A 24,500-nucleotide genomic window follows, 5' to 3' on the forward strand; every position below is an offset into this window, starting at 1 on the left:
TCTCTACTAAAAATACAAAAATCAGCCAGGCATGGTGGCATACACCTGTAGTCCCAGCTACTCTGGAGGCAGAGGCAGGAAAATTGCTTGAACCCAGTGGGTGGAGGTTGTAGTGAGCCGAGATGGTGCCCCTGCACTCCTGCCTGGGTGACAAAGCGAGACTCCATTTCAATAAATAAATAAATAAAATCATCTTTTTATCTTGCTTTTGTTCCTGCAGCTAAATTAGAAATTTGAAGTGTTTTCCTTAAAAAATGCAATGGCATTGTTTTTCTTATAAATTACAACTCTGATTTTCTCTTCAATGAAATCCATGTGTTCAATATGCTTGTTCACAGTTTGCCCCCTACCAAATGATGGCTTAATCCAAATATCTGGGCATGATACTGAGCTGAGTCTTCTGCAGAAAGTATGATCCACTCCCTGAGACCCCTGTCAAGGGAAGCTCACACATCCTGAGCTCCCTGTCTGGTATGAGGGGAGGACAGTTGATAACTACCTGGCTATGCAGTGTTCCCAGGCATCACCGGTCCCCAGCCATGGCCTCTGCCTGCCACTGCCACAAATACAGCAAGAATGCCATCCCTTCAGACTCAGCTTTAATCAATCCTCAGAGTTTCATCTAGTCCTTTATGGGCAGATGTTATCCAAACCCTAAATTTCCACAGGCCCTCTTGATTTTTTCATGGTGATCTAGATCAGACATTGAGCCCATGCATACTACACCCCTCTACTGACTTTCTGATTTTCAAAGCAATTCTACAATCACTGCAACCCACTCAAAGTTTTGTTTTTTTTTTTTTTTTTTTTTTTTTTTTTTTTTTTTTTTACCATCTGGAGCCCTTCCAGAGTTACTTCTTTGAGGTCACAATAAGACTGTTTTTCTTTCTGTTGGCTTTGATCTCTTGATGGCCAGAGTCTCTGGGTATCACTATTGGTAATGTCAACAACAACAACTTCTCTGGTGATTACATCAACACCAAATTCAATCTTCGTATCAACTTGTACACAGTTCTGTGGCAACCAGGATTTCTCCAGTATTTTAAAAATAACCTGTGCGGCATGACTCATGTTAGCCACTTCACTTTGGCCTTTACCAAGTCCAGCATAGCAAAATTTCATAGCAATTCACTATTTCTCATTACTGGCAGCATCCTTGAAAACATCTCCATGTTAGGTGAGTAAAACTCACATCTGTCGATGACACCAGGATTTCTTTTAAGAAAACAACCAGTTGCCATTCTGCAAACCCCTTTAACTGGAATAATTTCACACTGGGGCACAATGAAAGCCATATCCCCACATTTTGTGGTGAAAGCAGTTTTGATACCTGCTTCCTGTAATGACCAAAAAATATTATACAACTGATGATTTTATTTGTGATTGCAGCTTTTCCTTCCAGGCAATTCTTTCTAGCTGCATTTCCTGCTATAATATGGTCCTTGGACTACAAGAGGGCTTTCCATGAACTACCAAACAATTCATAGACTTTTTTTTTTTCTCATGTATTTTTTCTTTTTTTAAACCAGTGTTCAGTACCTTAGCTGTTGCCGTTAGCCTGAGTGGGTTGGGGGTGGCAACCTATTTTATTTTTTATACTTTTTGTATTTCCTAAAATTTCTGTCCTGAACATCTATCAGTTCTATGGTGGTATATTTTATACCATAAAACAAACCCACATCAAACCCTAACTCCTCTTCCCCAAATCAAAGCATCATCTTGTATTGTTTCATTTAGCTCAGAGGAAATTGACATAGATTTGCTGTCGTTTCCCTCACTCCCAGTAACCAGCACAGGAGAGAGCCTAACTGAGTTTGCCTTCAACTAAGTATAATAAATCCTCCACCCTTTAACATCTCTCCTTTATCTGGTTTCCAACCTTGTGCAATACTCTCTCACATGGACCCCCGGGACCTTGTTGCACTCTTTTAAGAAACGTTTTTTTTTTTTTTTTTTTTTTAATGTTGTAATGCTTTATACACATAATGTAATACATAAACAAATTCAAGTTAGGTGTCATAATCATAAACCTAATATTTGTAAACTCACAACTCATCTTAAGTGACAGGATGTTACCAGTACACTTGGAGCTATCAGGTTGAACCATGTGAAATGCCATTTTTTAAGATTAAAAAATTTTTGAATAGAGGCAATTTCATATGATTTCATCTCACACTTGTGTGTTTTCCCCGATCCTGTTATCCTGCCTTTTCCCCAGCAATAGCTCTCCTCCAACCTGAAATTAAGTGATCATTTCCCTGATACTTAAATATTTTAAACACATATTTATATGTTGTATATCACTTAAAAATGTTATTTAACTTTGTTTTTGAGGTTCATATATGCTTTCTTGCTTTTTACAAATTCAGCATTCGTTTTATGGCTCATCTGTGTTGCTGGGCATAGATCTATGGTTCATTCCTACTGCTCTGCAGTGCTGTCCATGCTCCATCCCAGGAAGAGAGAACAATTTGTTGGTTTCCGACATGAATAATCTTGCTGTGAATATATTTGTACATTTCTCCAGAGGCCTATGTACAAAAGTTTCTTAGGTAGTGGTTTTGAAACATTTTTGACTGTGACTATATAAGAAATACATTTATATTGAGACTTATCGCACACAAATATACATATATTAGGATGTTTATATCTAAAGCAAGTTTCTAGAAATGATACTTTTCTTCTTCAGTATGATGTGCTCTGATATTTTCTATTCTTTCCAATCTGGTTTATTTTAGAGAAACATTTTGGTTATAACCCCCTACATTTTTAAAAAATTTATGGAGCATTATTTTATAGTATGTGGTTATCAAATTTTGTTTATTCTAATAATGTACATTCTTTGAGATGTATGGGATTCTATATGCAGATATATGTATACACATATGTACACACATCTATGTATATTTATATATAGGTGTATATATACACATATACACGTATATATACACACATGTATATGTATATATGCAACATATATACACACGTGTATATATGTGTACATATATGTGTATGTATATATACACACATATATATAGTGTATATATACACACATGTACACATGTATACGTGTGTGTGTGTGTATTTCTGAGACGGGGTCTCATTCTGTTGCCCAGGCTGAAGTGCAGTGGTACAGTCATGGCTCACTGCAGCCTTGACCTCCTGGGCTCAATCTGTTTTCCCACCTCAGCTTCCTAAGTAGCTGGGACTACAGATACATGCCACCTTGCCCAGCTAATTTTTGTATTTTTTAGTAACACCAGGTTTCACCATGCTGAGGCTGGCCCCGAATTCCTGGGGTCAAATGATCCTCCCTCCTTCGCCTTCCAAAGTGCTGGGATTACAGGCGAGAGCCACTATACCTGGCTGGATTCTATATATTTTTATGAGTTCAAACTTGTTAGTAGCTGTTTGAATAACTGCTTGTATTCACCATTTTACAGTTGTTTAGATTGTTTCATGCTTTGATAATTGAGAGAAGTGTATTAACATTTCCCACTGCAATTACAGACGTGCTGTTTCTTCCTATAGTTCTATCAAGTTTTGCTTTATATGTTTTTAGCTTATTTCATTAGATGAAAATAAGTTATACATTATTTTGCTTTCTGGTGAATTGATTCTTTTATTCTTTTTTGATTACCATCTTTACTCTAATAATGCTTCAAGACCTGACTCTTCTATTTGATGTGATAACCAGCCTTTTATTGATTATTTGCCTGGTTTATATTTTCCAACCTTTTCCTTTCAATCTTCCAGCCACTCTTTTGTTTTAGGTATGTTGCTTGTAAAAGTATTTTATTACTTTTAAAAATATTTGATCTGGTTTTTTGGAAGAGCAAGGTGAGTCACTTTATAGTAATTGTTATTACTGATGTTTTTAGATTTATTTCAATTATCTAACTGTTAATTTTTTTCTTGCTCCTTTTATCCTTCTTTTGTCTTGCTTTCTTTGAAAGGGGAGTAGGTTGAGTTTGATATATTTTTAATTTTGTCTTATTCCATACTTTCCCTGTATAATAATTTGGAAGTTATTGATCTATTTTCCTCTTTGAGCAACTACCTTTGAAATGTCACTGTGACGATTTAACAGAATCTAAAGTTGATAAATATCTTAATTATCTCTTTATTTGTACATGAACCTTAGAGCATAAAACTATCTATAGGCCAGGCATGGTGGCTCATGCCTGTAATCCCAGCACTTTGGGAGGCCGAGGCAGGTGGATTACTTGAGGTCAGGAGTTTGAGATCAGCCTGGCCAACATGGTGAAACCCTGTGTCTACTAAAAATACAAAAATTAGCCGGGCATGGTGGCACGTACCTGTAATCCCAGCTACTCTGGAGGGTGAAGCACAAGAATCCCTTGATCCTGAGAGGCAGAGGTTGCAGTGAGCTGAGATCGTGGCACTGCACTCCAAAGCGAGGCTCTGTCTCAAAACAAAGCAAAACAAAACAGAACAAACAAAAAAATCCTCCTATCATCTCCTCCCCACTTATTCACATGCCATTGATGTCTAGTACTCTAGCTCTCTTCTTTCTTTTTTTAAAATCCCACAGGAGACATTTTTGTTTAACACTGCTAATATTTGTTTTTATTTACAAATGTTCTTTTGGTCATAATTCCTTTAAATATCCCAGGCTTTCATTCTAGATACTTTTTCTGGACTTCCTACTGAAACACATACATATTTTAGAATTTCCTTTAATGAAATGCATCTTTTAGAATATTTTAGATCAGAAGATGTCTAAAGGTAACTCCATTTTTATTCAAACGAAAATGTATTTATGCTGCCTTTCTTTTTGAAAGATACTTTTTATGAAAGATACTTTTGATAGCTTTACAATTCTAAGCTGGCAATAATTTTGTGGTCAGATGTGACTTCATCGTCTTCTGGTTTCCATGCTCACTGTTGAGAAGCCTCTGTCAGGATAATGATTGCTTGTTTGTAGCTGCTCTATTTTTCTCTTTGCCTGCTTTCAAGATCTTCTCTTTGACTTGGGATTCTACAACCATATTGCAAAATCTGTCTGTATATATATTGCTTTTTATTTATTTTGTTGGGTATTTGTTATGTTTCCTGCATCTGTGCACCATGAAATCAACTAACTCTGGAAATTCCTAAAAATCACCTCTTTTCTTGTCTCTCTATTCTCTCCTTCTGGGACTTTGATAGATATAACTTAAATATTTTATTCTATCCTCTGTGTCTTTATTCTCTTTTATATTTCCTATCTCCTTATCCCTGTATTAGACTTTGTTCAATTTCTTTAAGCCCATCTTTCAGTTCACCAATTCTCTCAGTCTCTACTTAATCCACGAGTTAGCTTATCATTAACATTTTAACTTTAATAATTACATGTTTATTTCTTAATGTTTCATTTGATCATTTTCAAATATGTCTTGTAATTTTTTACAGTATTTTACTCCATAATTTTTGGTGTGTGTGTGTGTTTGAGATGGAGTCTCACTCTGTCACTCAGGCTGGAGTGCAGTGTCTCAGTGTCTGCATCTCGGCTCACTGCAACCTCTGCCTCCCGGGTTTGAGTGATTCTCCTGCCTCAGTCTCCCAAATAGCTGGGATTACAGGTGTGTGCCACCACGCCCAGCTAATTTTTGTATTTTTAGTACAGACGAGGTTTCACCATGTTGGCCAGGCTGGTCTCGACCTCCTGACCTCAGGTGATCCACCTGCCTTGGCCTCCCAAAGTGCTGGGATTACAGGCATGAGCCACTGTGCCCAGCCTCCATAATGATTTTTAAGATCTGCCTTTTATTTCTTCAAATATTTCACACACTGTTATTTTATATACTATTTTATAATTACAATTTCTTGAGTGTTTTCGTGTCTGCTGGTATTCCCTAATGCTAGCTTGTTTGTCTGGATGTTGATAACTATAGATTGTGAGCTCATATTTTTTTTAACTTAATCTGAGAAAATCCTTGGGATTAAAATAGGTTACTTTGCAATATAGAGCATTTTTGTTGCTTCTGCCGGGAGCTCAAGGATACTACCAGACTACAACCACACTGCTTCTTTAGGAGCTTGAGTTCAGATATCCAGTCCTGCAGTGGGTCCAAAGTTTGACTTCGTCTTTGCAGTGCAGTTCTAAGAATTTGCCTTCAGAGTTTGTTTTTATACACCTGCTCTATTCAGGTTTCAGCTCAACCTTTCTCCTCACTCCTCCTTGAAAATTTCCCTTGCTTTCCTGGGATCCTACCACGTATATTGTAGTGAGGGAGCCCTTCAGGGTACCTCAAGCCCTGTAATGTCAGAAGCCCTTGATACCTCTCATAAGTGGTTGTGGATACACAACAGCCAAAGGGACTTTTTGTAATGTCAAGAAGCCCTGTAATGTCAGAAGCCCTTGATAACCTCTACATGTGGTTGTGGATACACAACAGCCAAAGGGACTTTTTAACAAGACGTAAATCAGATTACACTCCTCCCTGGTTATAGACTCTCAAATGCACCTCTCAGCACACCGAGAACAAAACCCAAACACCTTATCTTGGCATCTCAGGCCTGCGGAATCTGGTTTGTGCCTGTTTCTTGGACTCTGTTTCCTACCGCTGCACGCATGGTCCAGAAGGACATTTTCTAGATTCTTTCCACAGACAGCCGTTCCCATCGCACAGTTGTAGACCCTCTGTTTGAAATTCTGCCTGTTTCCCTCAAGCATCCATTCTCTCTTTGGCCAGCCTTGGCATGCCGGGATCCTCGTCAGTAGGATCTCAGCAGTAGCCATGCTCCAGCCTGGTTTCTCAGCGCCATTCCACCTAACGCAGCCACCCTCATCACGAGCCACTCTGGATTACCCGTTTCCTTCCACCTAACGCAGCCACCCTCATCGCCAGTCACTCTGGATTACCTGTTTCCTTCAAAGCATTTATCACCATTTGAAATGATCGTAATTGTTTTTGCATTTCCTCTGTTTATTTTTGCCTCTTTTCTAGGATATAATTCCAGGAGCACAAATTCTGTTGAATCTCAGTGCTAAGAAGTTCTGGCAGATAGTAGTCACTCATTAGATATTTATTAGTAAATAAAAGAAAGTTACAACTCAGAAGTACTGTATTAGAATCCTTGCAAAGTACATGGTTTCTCCTAATACATGAGATACACAAGAAGAGAGATGGCTGAGGAAAACCAGGGCATGGGGAAGGCCTGGGCCTTTGCATCAAGGGTTTTTAGTTAGTAATGGAATCCCATTATCTTGTTCATTAACTCAGCAGCCCTGGATTCAAAACATCTGGGCAGGGTCAACTTTTGACTTTGTCTCTTAACCCAGAGTTTATCCATTTATCCACTGAACAAAGTTGAATGTGCTCCCATTCTACCTCTTTTTTCTCATGAAACTCGCAAGACTTTGGACAAACACACACACACACACAGTTTTTTATTTTTTAAAAAACGCTTCAAAAATAATCTGTCTCATTGACCTTTCATACGCGTTTTTACTAATTCTGCCTTTTATTTCTTCAACTATTTCACACATTGTTACTTTGTATTCTGTTTCAGAATCACAGTTTCTTGAGTGTTTTGTTTTAGTTTCTGCTGGCATTCCCTAACATTAGCTTATTTGTCTGGATGTTGATAACTGTAGAATGTGAGCTGAGATTTTACTAGTGGTCCCGTAGTCAAAATCACTCTCTCAGGATCTAATTCAGAAAATACTGATGCATACTGTATGCCCAGGAAATTAAAAATTAATAACACTTTTTGGTGTGAAGCAGGAATAAGTTCAACTGTTATTTTTTGTTCAACGTCAGCTCTTTGAGTGGCGATGTTTAACTCTGAATCTTGCTGGGCACAGTATGCAGAAACAGCAGTCTAATCTCCTTCTGATTAATGAGAAAACATTTTTCTTTCTCTCTCGTTGTTTTCCTCTCAGTAATGCATACACTGAAAACTGAGAACACATATATACATGTTGCAAAAATTAAGAGTTTGGAAATGTCATTGTTTTGGCAGATGTGTTTAGTCTTTTAAGCATGGCCAAAATGGCCCCTTGATAACTTCATTTTAACTTTATGAGTGTTAATTATTACTGAAAGCTGGGGTTTTGCCAGGTCCTTCAGCTATGCGGGGCCAGAACTGGCCATGGGCTTTTTAGGATGTCTCTGATTTCAATGAAAGCTCCAGGCAACATTTCTCTTTTCTTCCCCCCAGACTTTTCTTAATTAAGTTTTTTTTTCAAGCCTTACTGAATTCTTTATGTCAACCAGCTGCATCTTATATTGTAAATTGGTTTTGACTCTGAGGCTTGCATTTTCACTCAAGCCTGACCCTAAGGATTTTGCAAACCTGGCTTTCCAACCTTTCTCATGTCTCTGTGCACATGATTCAGGCTGAACGTACATGTATAGCCTTTATAAATTGTTTGCTTTTGGTGGAAATCAGTTTCAAGAAGCAAACTTTTAAAACAATTTTCTGAAGCCTAATTCTATTTGCTGCCTTTACCTAACTCATTGCCTTTTAAGTAGTGTACAGTATAGGCTCCAAAAGCAAGATCAGCGGTTGTCATTAGTCATCATGGTAGGAGAGGTAGCAGTAGCAATATTATCTTTTCCGAGTGAAGAAATTTGATCCATTGCCATCTTGCAATTTAAATTGTTCTCTTGGACAGATTTTGAGGAAGTCATACAAAGGAGTAGACGGTATTTGATTTATTATTGAATAGGAAAATAAGATTCTGACATCCTTCCGTTCGTGAATACGAGTCTCATCATATACCTGTGAACAAGCTATAAAGGTTTTCTATAATAAGGGATTTGTCTGGTGTTTGTTCTGAGTTCCTGGCACAGGGCTTCTAAAGCCCTTGGATTTTTCTGAGTGGTAGAACTGTCTTTGTTATTCATGAGCCTCTTGGCTCACTCTTGAGTTTATGCTAATGAGGTGACTCCCGGTGAGCCCTTAGACAGCTTCAGGAGTGGGGGCTGGACACAAGAAAGACGATCCATGAGATACTAGGATTGGGACTTTGACCCAGCCCAAGCTCCAGAGAAGGGAGGGGAGGCTGGAGACTGAGTTCAACCCAGTGGTCAATCATACCTACGTAATGAACCCGTCAAAACTCCACACACTGAGCATCAGCAGTGATTTGGTTGATGAACACATGGGTTTGCCTGGAGGGAGGTGCGCCGTATTTTCACCGGAAGCGCAAGGAAGCTCTGTGTTGGGGATCCTCCCAGGCCTTCCCTCTGTGTCTCTTCATCTGGGTGGCCCTGAGCTGTTCTCTTTATTGTAAAGCTATAATCAAAAGTGTAGCACTTTCTTGAGTTCTATGCATTGTTATAGCCAATGATCAAACATGACAGGATTGTGGAAGTCCTTGAATCACTAGCCAGTTGGTCAAAAGTGTGAGTGGCCTGGGACACACTGAACTTGTGGCTGCTGTCTGGAGGGGGCTGTCTATGTGAATATTCATACACATACACTCGGGACTGACTGTGCTCCTCACCCGTGAGGTTCGTGCTAACTCCAGGTGGTTAGTGGCAGAATAGAACTGCAATATACCAATTGCTGTCAGAATTAAAGGTAAAATAAACATCTTTGAAACTGGCTAAAAGACAGACCTCGTATATACATCTGGGTAAAGCACAGAAAGTCATTCTGAATGAGAAAGGGTGATTGGCCAGGCTGAACACAATTTCTTCAGGCTTACCTACTGAGCATAGAGAAAACACCTTCTTGAAAAGCTGTTGAGTACTATGCTTAGACCCTGAGTGATGGGTCATTCATACCCCAAACCTCAGCATCACCTAATCTACCCAGGTTACAAACCCTCACAGGTACCCCCTGAATCTAATATAAAATTTGAAAAAGAAAGAAACAAATATATATATATATATACACACAAAGAACTCTTAAAACTCAGCAGTAAGAAAACAAGCTGATTAAAAAGTGGTCCAAAGACCTTAACAAACACACCAAAGAAGATATATGGATGGGAAAAAAATATATGAAAAAAACGCTGTGTATCACATGTCACCAGAGAGTGCAAATTAAAACAGCAACGAGACACTACTACACATCTTTTAGAATGACCAAATCTGTAACACTGACAACACCAAATGCTGGTGAGGATATGGGACAACAGGAACGTGGCTGGTGGGAATGCAGAATGGTACAGCCACTTTGAAGGACAACTTGGTGGTTTCTTACAAAACTGAGAACACTCTACCATAGGATCCAGCAATCATCTCCTTACTATTTACCCAAAGGAGTTGAAAACATGTTCATCCACATACACACAAAAACCTGCACACAGATAGCAGCTTTACAGCAGTTTAGTACATACCTGCCAAAACTTAGAAGCAACAAAGATGTCCTTCAGTAGGTAAACGGATAGGTAAACCATGAGACATCCAAAGAAATGAGCTCGCAATCTGTGAAAAAATATGGAGGAACTTTAAATGCACATGACTAAATAAAAGGAACCAATCTGAAAAAGTCTGCACATTGTATGATTCTAACTATAAAATATTCTTATAGTGGTTGCAAGATCTGTGGTTGGTTGCAAGGGGTTGGGGATAGGGAGATAAATAGCACAGAGGAGTTTTAAGGCAGTGAGGATACCCTGTGTGATACTATAATGATGGATATGTGTCATTATACATTTGTTTAAACTCAGGATTTACAACACTAAGAGTGAACCCCGGTGTAAACTATGAATTTCGGGTGACGATGGTGTGTCGGTATAAGTTCATCAGTTGTAACGAGGGTATCACTCTGGTGGGGGATGTTGATAATGAGGGAGGTTATGCATGTGTGGAGGTAGGAAGTATATGGGAAACCTTATGCCTGCCTCTGAATTTTGCTGTGACCCTAAACATGCTTTAAAAAATAAAGTTGTGGCCAGGTGTGGTGGCTCAGGCCTGTAATCCCAGCACTTTGGGAAGCTGAGGCTGACAGATTGCTTGAGCCCAGGAGTTTGCAACCAGCTTGGGCAATATGGTAAAACTCCGTCTCTACAAAAAATACAAAAGTTAGCTGGGCATGGTGGTGCATACCTGTGATCCCAGCTACTTGGGAGGTTGTGGTGGGAGAATTGTTTGAGCCCATGAGGTTGAGGCTGTAGTGAGCTGTGATCATGCCATTGCACTTCAGCCTGGGCAACAGAGTGAGACTCTTTTTTTTTTTTTTTTTTTGAGACAGAGTCTCGCTCTGTCGCCCAGGCTGGAGTGCTGTGGCCGGATCTCAGCTCACTGCAAGCTCCGCCTCCCGGGTTCCCGCCATTCTCCTGCCTCAGCCTCCCGAGTAGCTGGGACTACAGGCGCCCGCCACCTCGCCCGGCTAGGTTTTTTTTTTGTATTTTTTTTAGTAGAGACGGGGTTTCACCGTGTTAGCCAGGATGGTCTCGATCTCCTGACCTCCTGATCCGCCCGTCTCGGCCTCCCAAAGTGCTGGGATTACAGGCTTGAGCCACCGCGCCCGGCCCAGAGTGAGACTCTTGAAAGCAAGCAAGCAAGCAAACAAGCAAGAAAAAAAGAAAGAAAGAAAAAGAAAGGATAGAAGAGAGAGAGAAGAAGGAAGGAAGGAGAGAGGGAGAGAGAGAGAAAGAAAAGACAGGAAGGAACGAAGGAAGGAAAGGAAGAAGTAAGGGAGGAAGAATAAAAGAGAGAGGCTGTTTTCCTGGGATACTCTGGGAACAAGCAGCGGCACTTGGGAACCAGGTCATAAGCTGCGGCAAAGAGCTGGGAAACTCTCCTTCCCGCATTGTATTGCATGCTTATTTGTTAAATAAAAATAAAATAAAATAAATAAAAATAAATGTACTCACATTGGAATACACATTTGCGCTGGCTTCTTGGAATTTGGAAACTCAGCTAGCCTCAAGAGGCATAATAATAGTATCATCACGGCGAGTCCCATAGGCAGTGATGGATGAGCGTCCTTTAGTGTCTTCAGGACTGTGGGTGTATTGATTGATAGGTCGAGTGAAGCTGCGGCGGGGAGCAGGTGAAGCTGAGTGGGGATGGAGGTTGATGCCCTGGATGGGTAAGCAAGGCACGTTTTGGGGAAGCCCTGAAAGAGTTGGCTGAGGGGAGATTATATGCGAGTGCCAAGAGAGGACCTGGCCTTGGCCGTCCATGTGGGGTCATGTGTGTGTAGATGCCCATGAGGCTGGTAGCATTTGGGCATAATGGGGTTTTCTGGATGCATGACATGGGGCGAGCATCCATTGAGACAATCACTAGAAGAGGTTTATAAACAACACATTTTAAATTGTAGGCATGGTTAGGTGTACTGTCCACCAGGCAACAGAAGACTCTGTGGGTTAGAGCAAAGGAAAGGCATGTGGACAGATGCACAGGGAAAACGAAATGCTGGAGAAAGTGACCTGAGTTGTTTCAGGCCAGTGCTCCCACCGAGAGCTAGAAAACATGGACAAAACTGTAGGAAGGAACCAGAAAGCTAGCAAAAGAGCAAGGACTTGGGGGTCACAGAGCCCAGACAGAAGGTAAGCCAGGACCTGGAAACTCAGCTTTGGGTGTCGTTTTTGCACAGAGACATCTGACGATTTTCCAGCAGAAGCCAAGGGGCTGAGAGGTGGAGAGCAACCAAACGGTCATGTCTAAGACAGCCATCTGCTGTAAAAGGGTCTACTGAACATGCTGTGCAGGGGAAAGCACTGGCCGCCATAAGGCTTTGAGCACTTGAATTGGGGCTGGTGCAATCAAAGGATTAAACGTTTGATTCAATTTAATTTTAAATACCCTGTAGTTAGTCTCAATAGCCTCATGTGGCTGGCAGATATTCTACTGCTTAGCACAGGTCTGGAGCCTCCCTTGGGTCCCGAGAAGGGCAGGGCAGCCACCTGGGAAGTGCGTGGGCTTTGCAGATGACCAAGGCTCGGTTTGAATCTTGCCTTGCTCCGTAGTAACCGTGCAAACTTGGTGAATAATCCCTCCCTCTGTGTTCAGTTTCTTCATCTATAAAAAGAGAATAAATAAAGTAAAGCCTACCCCATAAAAAGGTTTCACATACTAGTGTCTGTACACAGCAGGCATTCAATAAAGATTAGATGGAATCGTCTATAGATTGTGGGTTCCAAAAAGCCGACATCATTTTTGAAAGCCGAGCTTTATTGTCTTCAAAAACAAATGTCAATATTCATGTTGCTGAACTTACATTTTTTTTTTCTCAAAATCCCAGTGGCATGTTCTACTTGGGAAATAAAAATACATTTCACAATATAGACACTCTAGAGAAATTATTTTCGTAAGAAGCTACCAAAGGTTAATGACATTACCCTATATATCTCAACTTTACAATCAGATTAATTTATTTGGGACACACACAAAGGACTTGTTTTCCTACCAACTCGTTCTCATTTTTAATAATAAAAATGTTAAAGTGCAGTCATTTGCACAAAGAAATAGCCTGTTAGCATACACACAGTCTTAGGAAGCCACCTTCAGAGAGTGTATCGATTCTAGAGGGAGCAACATGTTTACCATTCTTGGGCTGGAAAAGATGGGGCTTATCAGGACCTTTTTTACCCACACATCAGGAGTCAGCTGATGGCTGTGATTTAGACTTGACGCCATCAGAGACAAGCAAAAATAATGTACAACTGCTTTTGACTACAAGAAAAGAATATCCCGTTGTATTATGGACTTCCGCAATACTGCGGCAAAGCAAAGAGTATTTACTCACGCGTCGAGACTCCTCAGGTAAATTGCCACCTACCCTGATAACGTTCCCTGCACCAAACCAACATTATAAATGACATACCTTTTCTTTTAAGAAGGGAAAGAAATGCTGAGGGAAGACATGGAAAAGGATAAAGGTGAGGTTACTATGCCCCATCCAGCCATTGCACCATCAGGATATTAATAGTCGTTGTGAACTCCACTGTAGCCTGGCCACCGTCCTTGGGTGGATGTCTGCATTTATTTACCCTTGAGCTTCAGAGAACTGGGGTCTCAGAGCTACTAGCAGCAGAATTTGGAGCCAAACCCAGGTCTTCTATCTCCAATGCCTACTATTTTCTCTGCTAACTTACTGTCTTAGTCCATTAAGGCTGCTATAAAAAATATGTCATAGGTCAGGTGGCTGGTAAACAATAGAAATTTATTTCTCCCTGTTCTGGTGGCTGGGAGTCCAAGATCAGGGTGCCAGCTTGGTTGGGTTCTGGTGAGGGTCGCCTGGGGAGGGTTGCGGACTGCACAGTTCTTGCTGTGACCTCATATAGGGGAAGGGCCAGGGTCTCTCTGTTGCTTCTCACTCCCTTTCATTAGGGCTCTACTCTCATGGCCTCAACACCTCCCAAAGGCCCCACTTCTTATACCATCACCGTGGAGCCTAGGATTTCAACATACATTTTGAGGAAACACACACATTCAGATCATAACATTTCTCAGTGGGTCTTACTAAAAACCAAAATTCTACACCTTGAACCACCTTTATCCCAAGAAAACAGAGTGTACAAGCTTGAGAATAAGTTTGTGCCAAGATATGTTTGTATTGCCCCATGAAGAAAAATCATAAAAATCCAAAAAAAATCATTCTAATAAAAATTGGATATAGACTTTGGGTGGTAATAACGTATCAATGTAGGTTTATCGATTGGAACAGATGCACAACTGTGAGGGGGGTGGATATCGGTAGTTGGGGAAGCTATGCTTGTGCAGGAACAGGAGGCATACAGGAAACCTCTGTGCCTTCTGACCAATTTTTCTGTGAACCTAAAACTGCTGTAAAAAATGTCTGTTTGAGAAGATAGAGTGCAGTAGTTACTGTGCTCTGAGCACTGTCCGATAGAGTTTCATAAAGGAGCTCACTAATCCTTACAAGAACCGTATGAGGGAAGTTCAAGTAGCATCCCATTTCACAGATGAGGAAAGCAAGCCCAGGCAGGGTCACTGACTTACCCAGAGTTCCACAGCAAGTGGTAAAGGAGCTGGAACTCAGACCTCACGCTTGGTCCCAGGTCTGCACTTCCTTTAGAAAAAGATGAGGAACTGCGAGACTCAGGTGCACACCTCTAGATCTGGTTGTCTTCGGAGGGTTGTTTCTTTTGACGGTCCTCAAGGATCTCATCAAAGCATCATTCAGCAATTTATTTGGGGGTATTTCTCAGAAGAGTATTCCATAAAAAGAGAAGACTGTCTAGGTTAGAGCTGGAAAAGATGAAGAGCACGTCTCGGTGCCCATGGCCTTGCAACTGGACTCTGGGGGTGCAGGAGCGGCCCATGAGTTTCGTGGATATGAACTTTGTCCTCCTAAGATGACCTGCAACACCAACCAGCACCTTCCTTTTCTTCTGCTGGAGCCCCTTGCTTGTTGTTCCCTGTGGACACTGCTTGATGATTGCACTTGGCTCTGGGGGTTGGCTGCTGAAAGCTGACTCAAGCTGCTGCCTGCCTTCCAACAAGCTGCAGAACTCTGCAGGTGCATTTTTGGAACTAATCTTGCCCCTGATGTCCCTCCTATTTATTCTCCCTTCCCAGTTTTCCTTAAAAAACAAAACAAAACAACACACCTTAACAGTGTTTGTATTTTTGTAAGTGCCTTTATTTGCCTAGGCCTGATTACAGATATTTGAACAATCTTCTTTTTCTGTTTTATGTAGGCATGGACACCTGATTTTTGTTGCCTTTTTTCTCATTCTAGGTTATTTCTGCCTGGGACATGAAATGAATGGAATGCTTGAGAAACTGTTGCCACACCATTCTGCTAGGTACAAATCAAAAAGAAAACATATCTACTCTTGGTGTAATTTCTAGCTCTGCCTCAAGAATCTTCTAGTAGCTGCTTTTTCACCTGGCTTAATGGTCAGGTCACACCCCTGAGTATGTCAGTCAAACATTGCTATCACTTTTCAGCTTTGCTGTAGTTGTAGCAGAGATTCAATGAAACCTGCGAAGCCTAAAATATTTACAATAATGACCCTTTACAGGAAAATATTTGCTGGCTTGTGCTGTAGATGATATTCTCTGTTCAAAATGTAAAATAGTTATAATTAGTAATAATGTTTTGCCTTCAAAAACAATCCTAGATACTTTGGGTTCAAAAAATAGCCTTTAGAATGAGATCATGTCCTTTGCAGGGACGTGGTTAAAGTTGGAAGCCATTATCCCTAGCAAATTAACACAGGAACAGAAAACCAAATACCATGTGTTCTCACTTACAAGTGGGGAAGCTAACTGCTGAGAACACATGGACACATGGTGGGGAACAAAACACCCTGGGGCCTGTCGGAGGGCAGGGGGTTGGGAGATGGAGAGCATCAGGAAGAATAGCTGGTGGATGCTGGGCTTGATACTAGGGGGACGGGATGATCTGTGCAGCAAACCACCATGGCACACGTTTATCTGTGTAACAAACCTGTGCATCCTGCATATGTACCCCTGAACTTGAAAAAGTTAGAAAAAAAATGCCTTTATAAAAATCATAAAATATATAGAATTGAATGACAAGAACACTATATATACAAACATGTAAAAACACAGCCTATAGAAAATTATAGCATTAAATAAATATATAAGAAAAGAAAAAAGATTAAAAACGAGTAAGTGTTCAACTCAGTAAGTTATTTTTGGAAAAAAGAGTTAAACCAAAATCAAGTAAGGAAATAAGAAATAAATGAGGAGATATTGACAAATTAGACAACTAAAACTATCTGTGAGAATTAACAAAAGCAGAAGCTAATTTTGGGAAAAAAGTAAAGTCTACAATCTCTGGAAGGTTTGATTAGAGAAAAAAGAGAAAATGTTAAAGAAGGAAAGAAAATAAAGAAGGAAGAAAAAAGAGACTTCAATGCAGCTGTCCCAAAGATTAAAACTCATAACCAACACAATGAACAACTTTACTCCAATAAATCTGAAAACCCAGAGAAAATGGTTGTTTTTCTAGAAAAGGGTGCCCTGTCAAAACTGACTCAAGTACAGATTTAAAACCTGAGTAGACATTTAACCATATAACCATAGCCATAAAAGTTATAGGTTTAAAAATGACCATGAGAGAAATTAAATCAGTAGTCAAAAATCAATAAACAGAAAAGTACCAAGCTTAGATGATTTTATAAGTGAAATTTACCAAATTTCCCAGGAAAAGATAACTTCTCAAGACTGTTCCACAGAACAGCATGAGAGAACCAGACAAAACAAGGGGAGAGAAGAAAATCTCACTTGTGAACATAAACACACACACATCCTTTAAAAATTTACAAATGAAATGCTTCTGTGCATATCATACATCAGCACACCTCACCTGAGGATTGCGAGATTATTAAACTTAGGAAATATATTAATATAATTCACTGAGTTACAGGTTAAAGAAGAAAAAGCATGCTATCCTCGAAAGGTGCAGGGAAAAAAGCATTTGATGACATTCTGCATTTACTCACTATGAAATACATTAGAAAGCTGGGTGTGGTGGCTCACACCTGTAATCCCAGAATTTTGGGAGTCTGAGGAGGGTGGATCACCTGAGGTCGGGAGTTAGAGACCAGCCTGGCCAACATAGCAAAACTCTGTCTCTACTAAAATACAAAAATTAGCCATGCATGGCATTGCACACCTGTAATCCCAGCTCCTTGGGAGGTTGAGTCACAAGAATCACTTGAACCCAGGAGGCGGAAGTTGCAGTAAGCTGAGATCACGCCACTGCACTCCAGCCTGGGTGACAGAATAAGACTGTCTAAAAACAACAACAACAACGACAAAACAACACACACACACACACAAAAAGAAAGAAACAAACCCCAGAAATACATCAGCAAACTAATATAATATTAGAATGGGACTCCCATGCCAGGTGAATACTGTCTACTAGAAACCTACAGCAAATATTAACATTTAACAGGCAAAGATGAGAAACAGTCCCTTTAAAATCAGATACGCAGTGAGGCTGGGACTACCACAGTGTCCAGTGAGCGTGTTCCTGAAGGTCCCAACCAGGACAATGAGATGAGATGGAAAAGATAGAAGTAACAATTGCAGAAAAGAACAAGACAAAATTTTGTCATTTGCAGACGATAGCATTGCCAATACAGGAAATGGAAGAGAAAATAGAGACAGACACAGACTAACAGAAGATTGGTGTTTTCATAATATAAGAACATTTATGCAAATCAAAAAGAAAAAGTACAATATGGGCAAAAGAAGGGATAATTCACCAAAAAATCTGGTTAATAAATGTGTGTGAGAGGCTTAGCTTCACAAAAATCAGGAAATGCAAATAATAAATGAAATAGTTCACACCCATCAGATTGAAAACATCATTAGGTCTGATAATTCTCAGAGCTGGTAAGATATGGGATAGTGAGGACTGTCGTTCTGTAGAGTCATTTTCAATGTTTAGGGAGAGACTCAGCAAACTCAGTACTAGAAGTATTTTAGAGAAATTGGTAAATGATTTCTCTTAAACACGACAATGTTAATTGTGTTAGGTAATTGTTAGAGACCTAATGACAATATATGATGGAAAATAACAGTCATTACTTAAGGACAGGGATACATTAAGAGAAATGTGTTGTTAGGTAATTTTTTTTTTTTTTTTTTTTTTTTTTGAGACTGAGTCTCACTCTGTCACCAGGCTGGAGTGCAGTGGCACAATCTCAACTTACTACAACCTCCGCCTCCCTGTTTCAAGCGGTTCTTCTGCCTCAGCCTCCTGAGTAGCTGGGACTATAGGTATGTACCACCACGCCTGGCTAAGTTTTGTATTTTTAGTAGAGATGGGGTTTCACCATGTTGGCCAGGATGGTCTCGATATCTTGACCTCGTGATCTGCCTGCCTTGGGATTATAGGCGTGAGCCACCGTGCTTGGCCTTGTAAGGTAATTTCATCATTGTGCAACCGTCACAGAGCACATTTACACAAGCCTAACTAGTGGAACCTACCGCATACCTAGGCTATGTGGTAGAGCCTATTGCTCCTGGGATACAGACCTATACAGCATGTTCCTGTACTGAACACTGTAGGCAGCTGTAGCACAATAAGTATTTGTGTATCTAAACATAGAAAAGGTGCAGTAAAAACATGGTATTATAATCTTATAGGACCACTGTCGTACGTGCAATCCATTGGTGACCAAAAGGTTATGTGGTGCATGATTGTATTTGTAACAGCAAAAATCTGAAAGCCGATTAGTTGTCCATCTGTAGGGACTTGGACAGACAAATTGTTGTATATTCATACAATAAAATAATGTTAATCAGTGAAAATGAATGTAACAACATACACTAATCTTGAAAAAAGTTGTTAAATAAAAATATATCCTGGCTGTGGTGGCTCACGCCTGTAATCCCAGCACTTTGGGAGGCTGAGGCAAGTGTATCACTTGATGCCAGGAGTTTGAGACCAGCCTGGGCAATGTGGTGAAGCCCCATCCCTACTAAAAATACAAAGATTAGCTGGGTGTGGTGGCACATGCCCCAGTTGGCACGGAAAATTCAGTACTCCGTACTGAATTTGCTGAGTCTCTCCCTAAACATTGCAAAATAACTCGACAGAGTGACAGTCCTCCCAGTTACTCGGGAGGCCGAGGCACAAGAATTGCTTGAACCTGTAGGGCAGAGGTTGCAGTGAGCCAAGATCGTGCCATTGCACTCCAGCCTGGGCGAAAGAGCAAGACACTGTCTCAAAAAAAAAAAAAAAAAAAGGAAAGAAAAAAGAAAGAAAGAAAGAAAAGAAAGAAAAGTAAACCATTGCAAGGGAATGCACACCTGTGTAAAAATTGAAAACACACAACAGAATGCTATACCTTGGCTTTGGATACATAATAGTGAGGGAAAGGTATAAAAACATGGATCTGATAAATCCACACAAACGTCAGAAGGGCTCCAGGCCGGGCATGTGGTGCGGGATTTTCAGCCCTGCTTATGAAGCTCGACATAAGCAGCAGAAGCAACCGCAGCAGGTTAATGTGCTCTCAGCAGTGTGCAGGAGCTGTGCAGTTTTTGCTTGATTTATTTTCTGTCAAAAAAGGAAAGAAGGAAGGAGGAAAGGAAGGAAGGGAGGAAGGGAGGAAAGAAGGAGAGAGGGAAGGAAGGAAGGAGGAAAGGAAGGAAGGGAGGAAAGAAGGAGAGAGGGAAAGAAGGAAGGAAGGAAAGAAGGAAGGAGAGAAGAAGGAAGGAGAAGGAAGAAAAGAAGGAAGGAAGGAGAGAAGGAAGGAAAGAAGGAAGGAGAGAAGGAAGAAAAGAGGGAAGGAAGGAAGGAAAAAGGAAGGAAGGAAGGAGAGAGGGAAGGAAGGAAGAAAGGGGAGGAAGGAAGAAAGGGAGAAGGGGAGGATGAGAAGGGAAGGAGGGAGGAATCCTCGTGGTGTGGGGATCGGGTTTCTGTGCCTCTTCTGCCAGCGCGTTCCCTCTGGGAACCTCCAAGCCAGCGGGTGTGCTCTGCAAGCTCCTTGCGTCCTAAAGCCAACCACCCTCAAGAGCAGGCTGAGTGAGACGGAGTGGAGCTGGCTCAGGTATAGACCCAGGCGGTGCTCACAGGGGCTGCCTGGGCCAGGGCTCCACTTGCCATCTAGGGAGTGAGGCTGAGCCCTCAAGTTCAAGCAGGCCTGTTGGGGAGACCTAGGCCTTGCACGGTCTCTCTCTTTAAGAAAAAAATTAAACCAATAGCTGGCTGGTGTGGGCAGCCCTTTCTAAGGTCTTCCTGAGGGGAGGTTCCCAGAGCCAAAGCTCCCTGTTAGGAATCCCTGAAGCTCACCCCCAAGGAAGGCTCTGGCTTGAGCAGCAGCAGAACGCTTTGTGGGTGGGGGTAGTGGGTGAGGGGCTGTGGGAGCACAGAGGCTGGTCCACCTGGAGGTCCTGACTTAACGAGCCTGGGGAGGACCCCACAGCGTGCTTCTCTAACCTGTGCTCCCTGGGATGTGGAAGCTGCTGGGCCAGGGCATATACATCTTGAGAACCTGGCTCTCCGAATGCCAAAGCTGCTATTCTAAGGCTGAGGCAGGTGGATCACTTCAGTCCAGGAGTTTGAGACCAGACCGGGCAATGTGGCAAAGGCCCATCTCTATATATATTAGCTGGGCGTGGTGGTGCGCACCTGTAGTCCCAGCTACTTGGGAGGCTGAGGTGGGAGGATCTCTTGAGCCCAGGAGGTCGAGGCTGCAGTGAGCTATGATTGTGTCATTGTGCTCCAGCCTGGGCAATAGAGCAAGACCCTGTAAACAAAACAAAACAAAACAAACAAAAAACTGCTGTTATGGAAGCACACCGGGAGCAGGCGTGGAGCTGTGGGAAGATGCAGGCAGGGTTAGGCTGTGTCCATGGTCCCCTGAGGCTTAGGAATTGATGGGGCTATAGAATGTCCCATCATCACTGAGAGTCAAGACACATCTATGCTGCTCCTTCACCATTTTTGCAGGGTCGGGCTAGGGTAAGACAAAAGACAGGGCCTTGTGGTACTGGGTACCTCTATATTGGACGGTGTCTGTCCCTGCTGCAGGCATGGGCTGGTGGGGACTGTGAATCCAGCATGGCTGGGGAGGGGGCTCTGCCTGGCGTTCCCTTCTGTGGCTATGCGGTGATGCTGTGGGCTGACACCTCAGAGCGCTCTGGTGTGGAGAGGGCGGAGTTCCTAACCTGTGCAGCCTTCATTGAGATATCTGAGTGCATTGTGTTTGTTCCCCTCATGCTTCTGAATCTCTGTATAATTCTGGCTCAACATTTTCTCTTGGGAAGTTGGGAGATCTCCCATAGGCTTGAGGGACACAGTGTCCAAGTGAAAAAGAAGGATTAAAGAAAAAAGAAAAAGAAAAAAAGAATCTTATTTCCCAAGTAGGTGTACCCTGGCAAAGTTGTCTGTTAGGAAGTGTGGGGCACTTTTTATTTTATTTTGTTTTGATTTCCATTTCCATTTAACAACTGCCCCCAAAGATCTGCAGAGGATTATAGAAAATGCAATGAGACCTCTGTTGCATCTTATCCCTGTGGAGTCTCATGTTGATGTGGGCAGGCAGGAGCCAGGAGATGTCCAGGAGTCCGGGGGTGGTCCCTCTTCACCAAGAGGCTGGGGTGGGCCCTTGGGGACCCCTGGAAATACTGAGAGTGAACAGAGTCCGTGACGGCATCGGTTCGATATGAACCAATGCCCTGACTCGGCTGTCCTTTGCCAGGGCTGCAATGGGTGTCTGGCCACAGGAAGGACCTGTGGTCAGAGGCACTGATGGGTGGAGGCAGGGAGACCCCTCCCCACTCAAACAACCATCAGGGACAAGTCCCCACAACCACACGGGTGGAACGAGCTGGCACTGCCCCCTGCTCCCTCCACAGCGCCAAGCAATTGTGAGGAGCGCCTCCTGACTTGGCAGCCACAGGAATGGCTGTCTCCTCCAGGAATCTGTCATCTCCGCGAGGCCATGACAACACCCCCTTGCCACTCACACATACATCAATTGAGGTCCAGTATCCCCCCAGCACTCCCAGTTCTTGGTGGAATGGGCGATGTGCTGCTTAGAAACCAAGCCCTGGGGAAGCCGCCTCCTCCAAAGCAGGCTGCAGGGAGCCTCGTCATGGCTCTGTGCTTCCTCTGGTGTGGGCACCTGGGCTACTGCCATGAGTGAGGGTGGGGGATGTGGGGGCCAGGCCAGTTCTACACCCAGGATAGGCCTGCTCTGTTGTTTGCCAAAAACAATACACAAATAACAAACAAAACTCATGCTAGTGCCTGACCTGCTTTCCTGAAGATGGCTTCATCCTGTGTAGGGAAACCCCTGCATCAGGGACTTTCTCTTGGCAAGACTCCCACTCACGTGGGGGAGAGAACGCAACGGGAAACCAGTTAATACGGCCGGGAGACAGTGAGCGAGGGGTGAGGAGTCCAGGGGCGGAAAAGAACTATCAAGGATGCTGGCCCTGGCTGGACTGATTCCTGGTCCTCTGATCCCAGGCCCTGTACCCTTATGATGGTTCACATTATGTGTGGACCTGTCTGAACCACAGTGCCCGAATGAGTGGTCACACAGTGTTCCGGGTGTGTGACCTCTTACAGAGCCTTTGGACGTGAACTGCACCATCGGCTCTTCCCTGAGTCTCTTGCTTGCTGGCCTACTCCACAGATTTTGGGGTTGTCAGCTTCCATAACTGCATGAGCCATTCCTTGAAATAAATCTACCTACGTACCTATCATCTGTCTATCGCTCTACCTATCACCTATCTACGTATGTATCTGTCTACCTACCTATCATATGCATATCTATCTACCTACCTATCTTCCTATCCTCTACCTATCTGTCTTCTATCTACCGACCCACTATCTGTCTCTCCACTTACTTACCTGTCCTCTACCTATCTGTATATCTACCTACCTACCATCTGTCTATGTATCTGAGTGCGCAGAGGTTCCAGCAGGTCCGCGTCTTGCGTTTGTTCACTTCTGGGGAGAGACTCCATTCCTTTCATGCGATTTCAAAATATTAGTCTGTGGCCTAAAGAGAGTTAAAAACAAAAGTTAAGAACTCCTGGGCTGGTTAATGAAAAACCTGTGGGAGGGAAAAACAATATAACAAATGAAGGAAAATAAGAAAAAAGGAAGGCCGAGTCAAAAAGAAAAAAGAAAAAAGCACTTGACAGTTAAATAAGTGTCATTTTATCTTCATTTCTCTATCCCTGTACATACGCTATTTGCTATGAGGAAGGAGAGTACAAAAATGGACATATATGTGTATATATACACACAGATATATATATATTTTTTTGAGACAGAGTCTGGCTCTGTCACCCAGGCTGGAGTGCAGTGGTGCGATCTCAGCTCACTGCAAGCTCCACCTCCCGGGTTCATGTGATTTGAAAAACCAAAAGTGTGGATGAAGGAGCATTTTATGGGATACTGAGTGAACAAGGCACTGACTTACAGCCTTGCCCTAGTGTTGGTTGGGACTTTCAGACCCAAAGAACTGCTATCCTCAAGTTACTGTTTGTAGTTCGAAGAAGGCACCAATTTGTTTTCATTGCTATTTTTAGTATTGATTCTGTTTAAGAAACACGACTCCCTCTAAGACACTGTAAAGTTGGATGACTTCAATAGCAGTTTCAATGTTGTTTTAGTTTTTTTCCCGTCTGAAATTGTCCTTTACTAACAAGGAGGCCCTTTTATTGAGTTTAAATCGTCAAATTAACACCTTTCTTCATTCTCTGGCAACATTTCCAGAGCGTTCTATAAGCTACGATTCGTTCCAAAGATGAGAATGACACGTTGGGCTTGGGTGTGTGCGATGCCACTGGAGACGCTGCAGGAGAGGCTGCTGGGCAGCTCTGACTGCGGCCGACCACATCAAAGCGCTCTTTGTAAAGTACCACCCCGTGCTGAGTAGTGGCTCCAGGTTCTGCAGGGGCTTGCTTCACACACTCTGCAACCCGTGTTTCATCCAGCACAGACACCATTAACATTCATACACAGAAAACAAGCTGTGCGTGCTTCTGCGCTGGCTGGGGGAAATGGAAATGCACATTTCATCGTGACGGATATTGTAGTCAGGAGTGCCCCCATCTAGCAGAAGGCTGTTTTGGGCTGATAAATTCAAGGTTTGTCATCAGGAAGAC

General features: G+C 42.3%; 1 pseudogene; it reads right to left on the minus strand.

Annotated features, from left to right (window-relative positions):
* Positions 1 to 305: 305 nt before the first annotated feature.
* On the minus strand, positions 306 to 22,306 carry LOC105498981 (bifunctional phosphoribosylaminoimidazole carboxylase/phosphoribosylaminoimidazole succinocarboxamide synthetase pseudogene; annotated as a pseudogene).
* Positions 22,307 to 24,500: the final 2,194 nt, after the last annotated feature.

This window comes from Macaca nemestrina, chromosome 14 (genome assembly GCF_043159975.1).
Source record: "Macaca nemestrina isolate mMacNem1 chromosome 14, mMacNem.hap1, whole genome shotgun sequence".
In the NCBI taxonomy this organism is placed as follows: domain Eukaryota; kingdom Metazoa; phylum Chordata; class Mammalia; order Primates; family Cercopithecidae; genus Macaca; species Macaca nemestrina.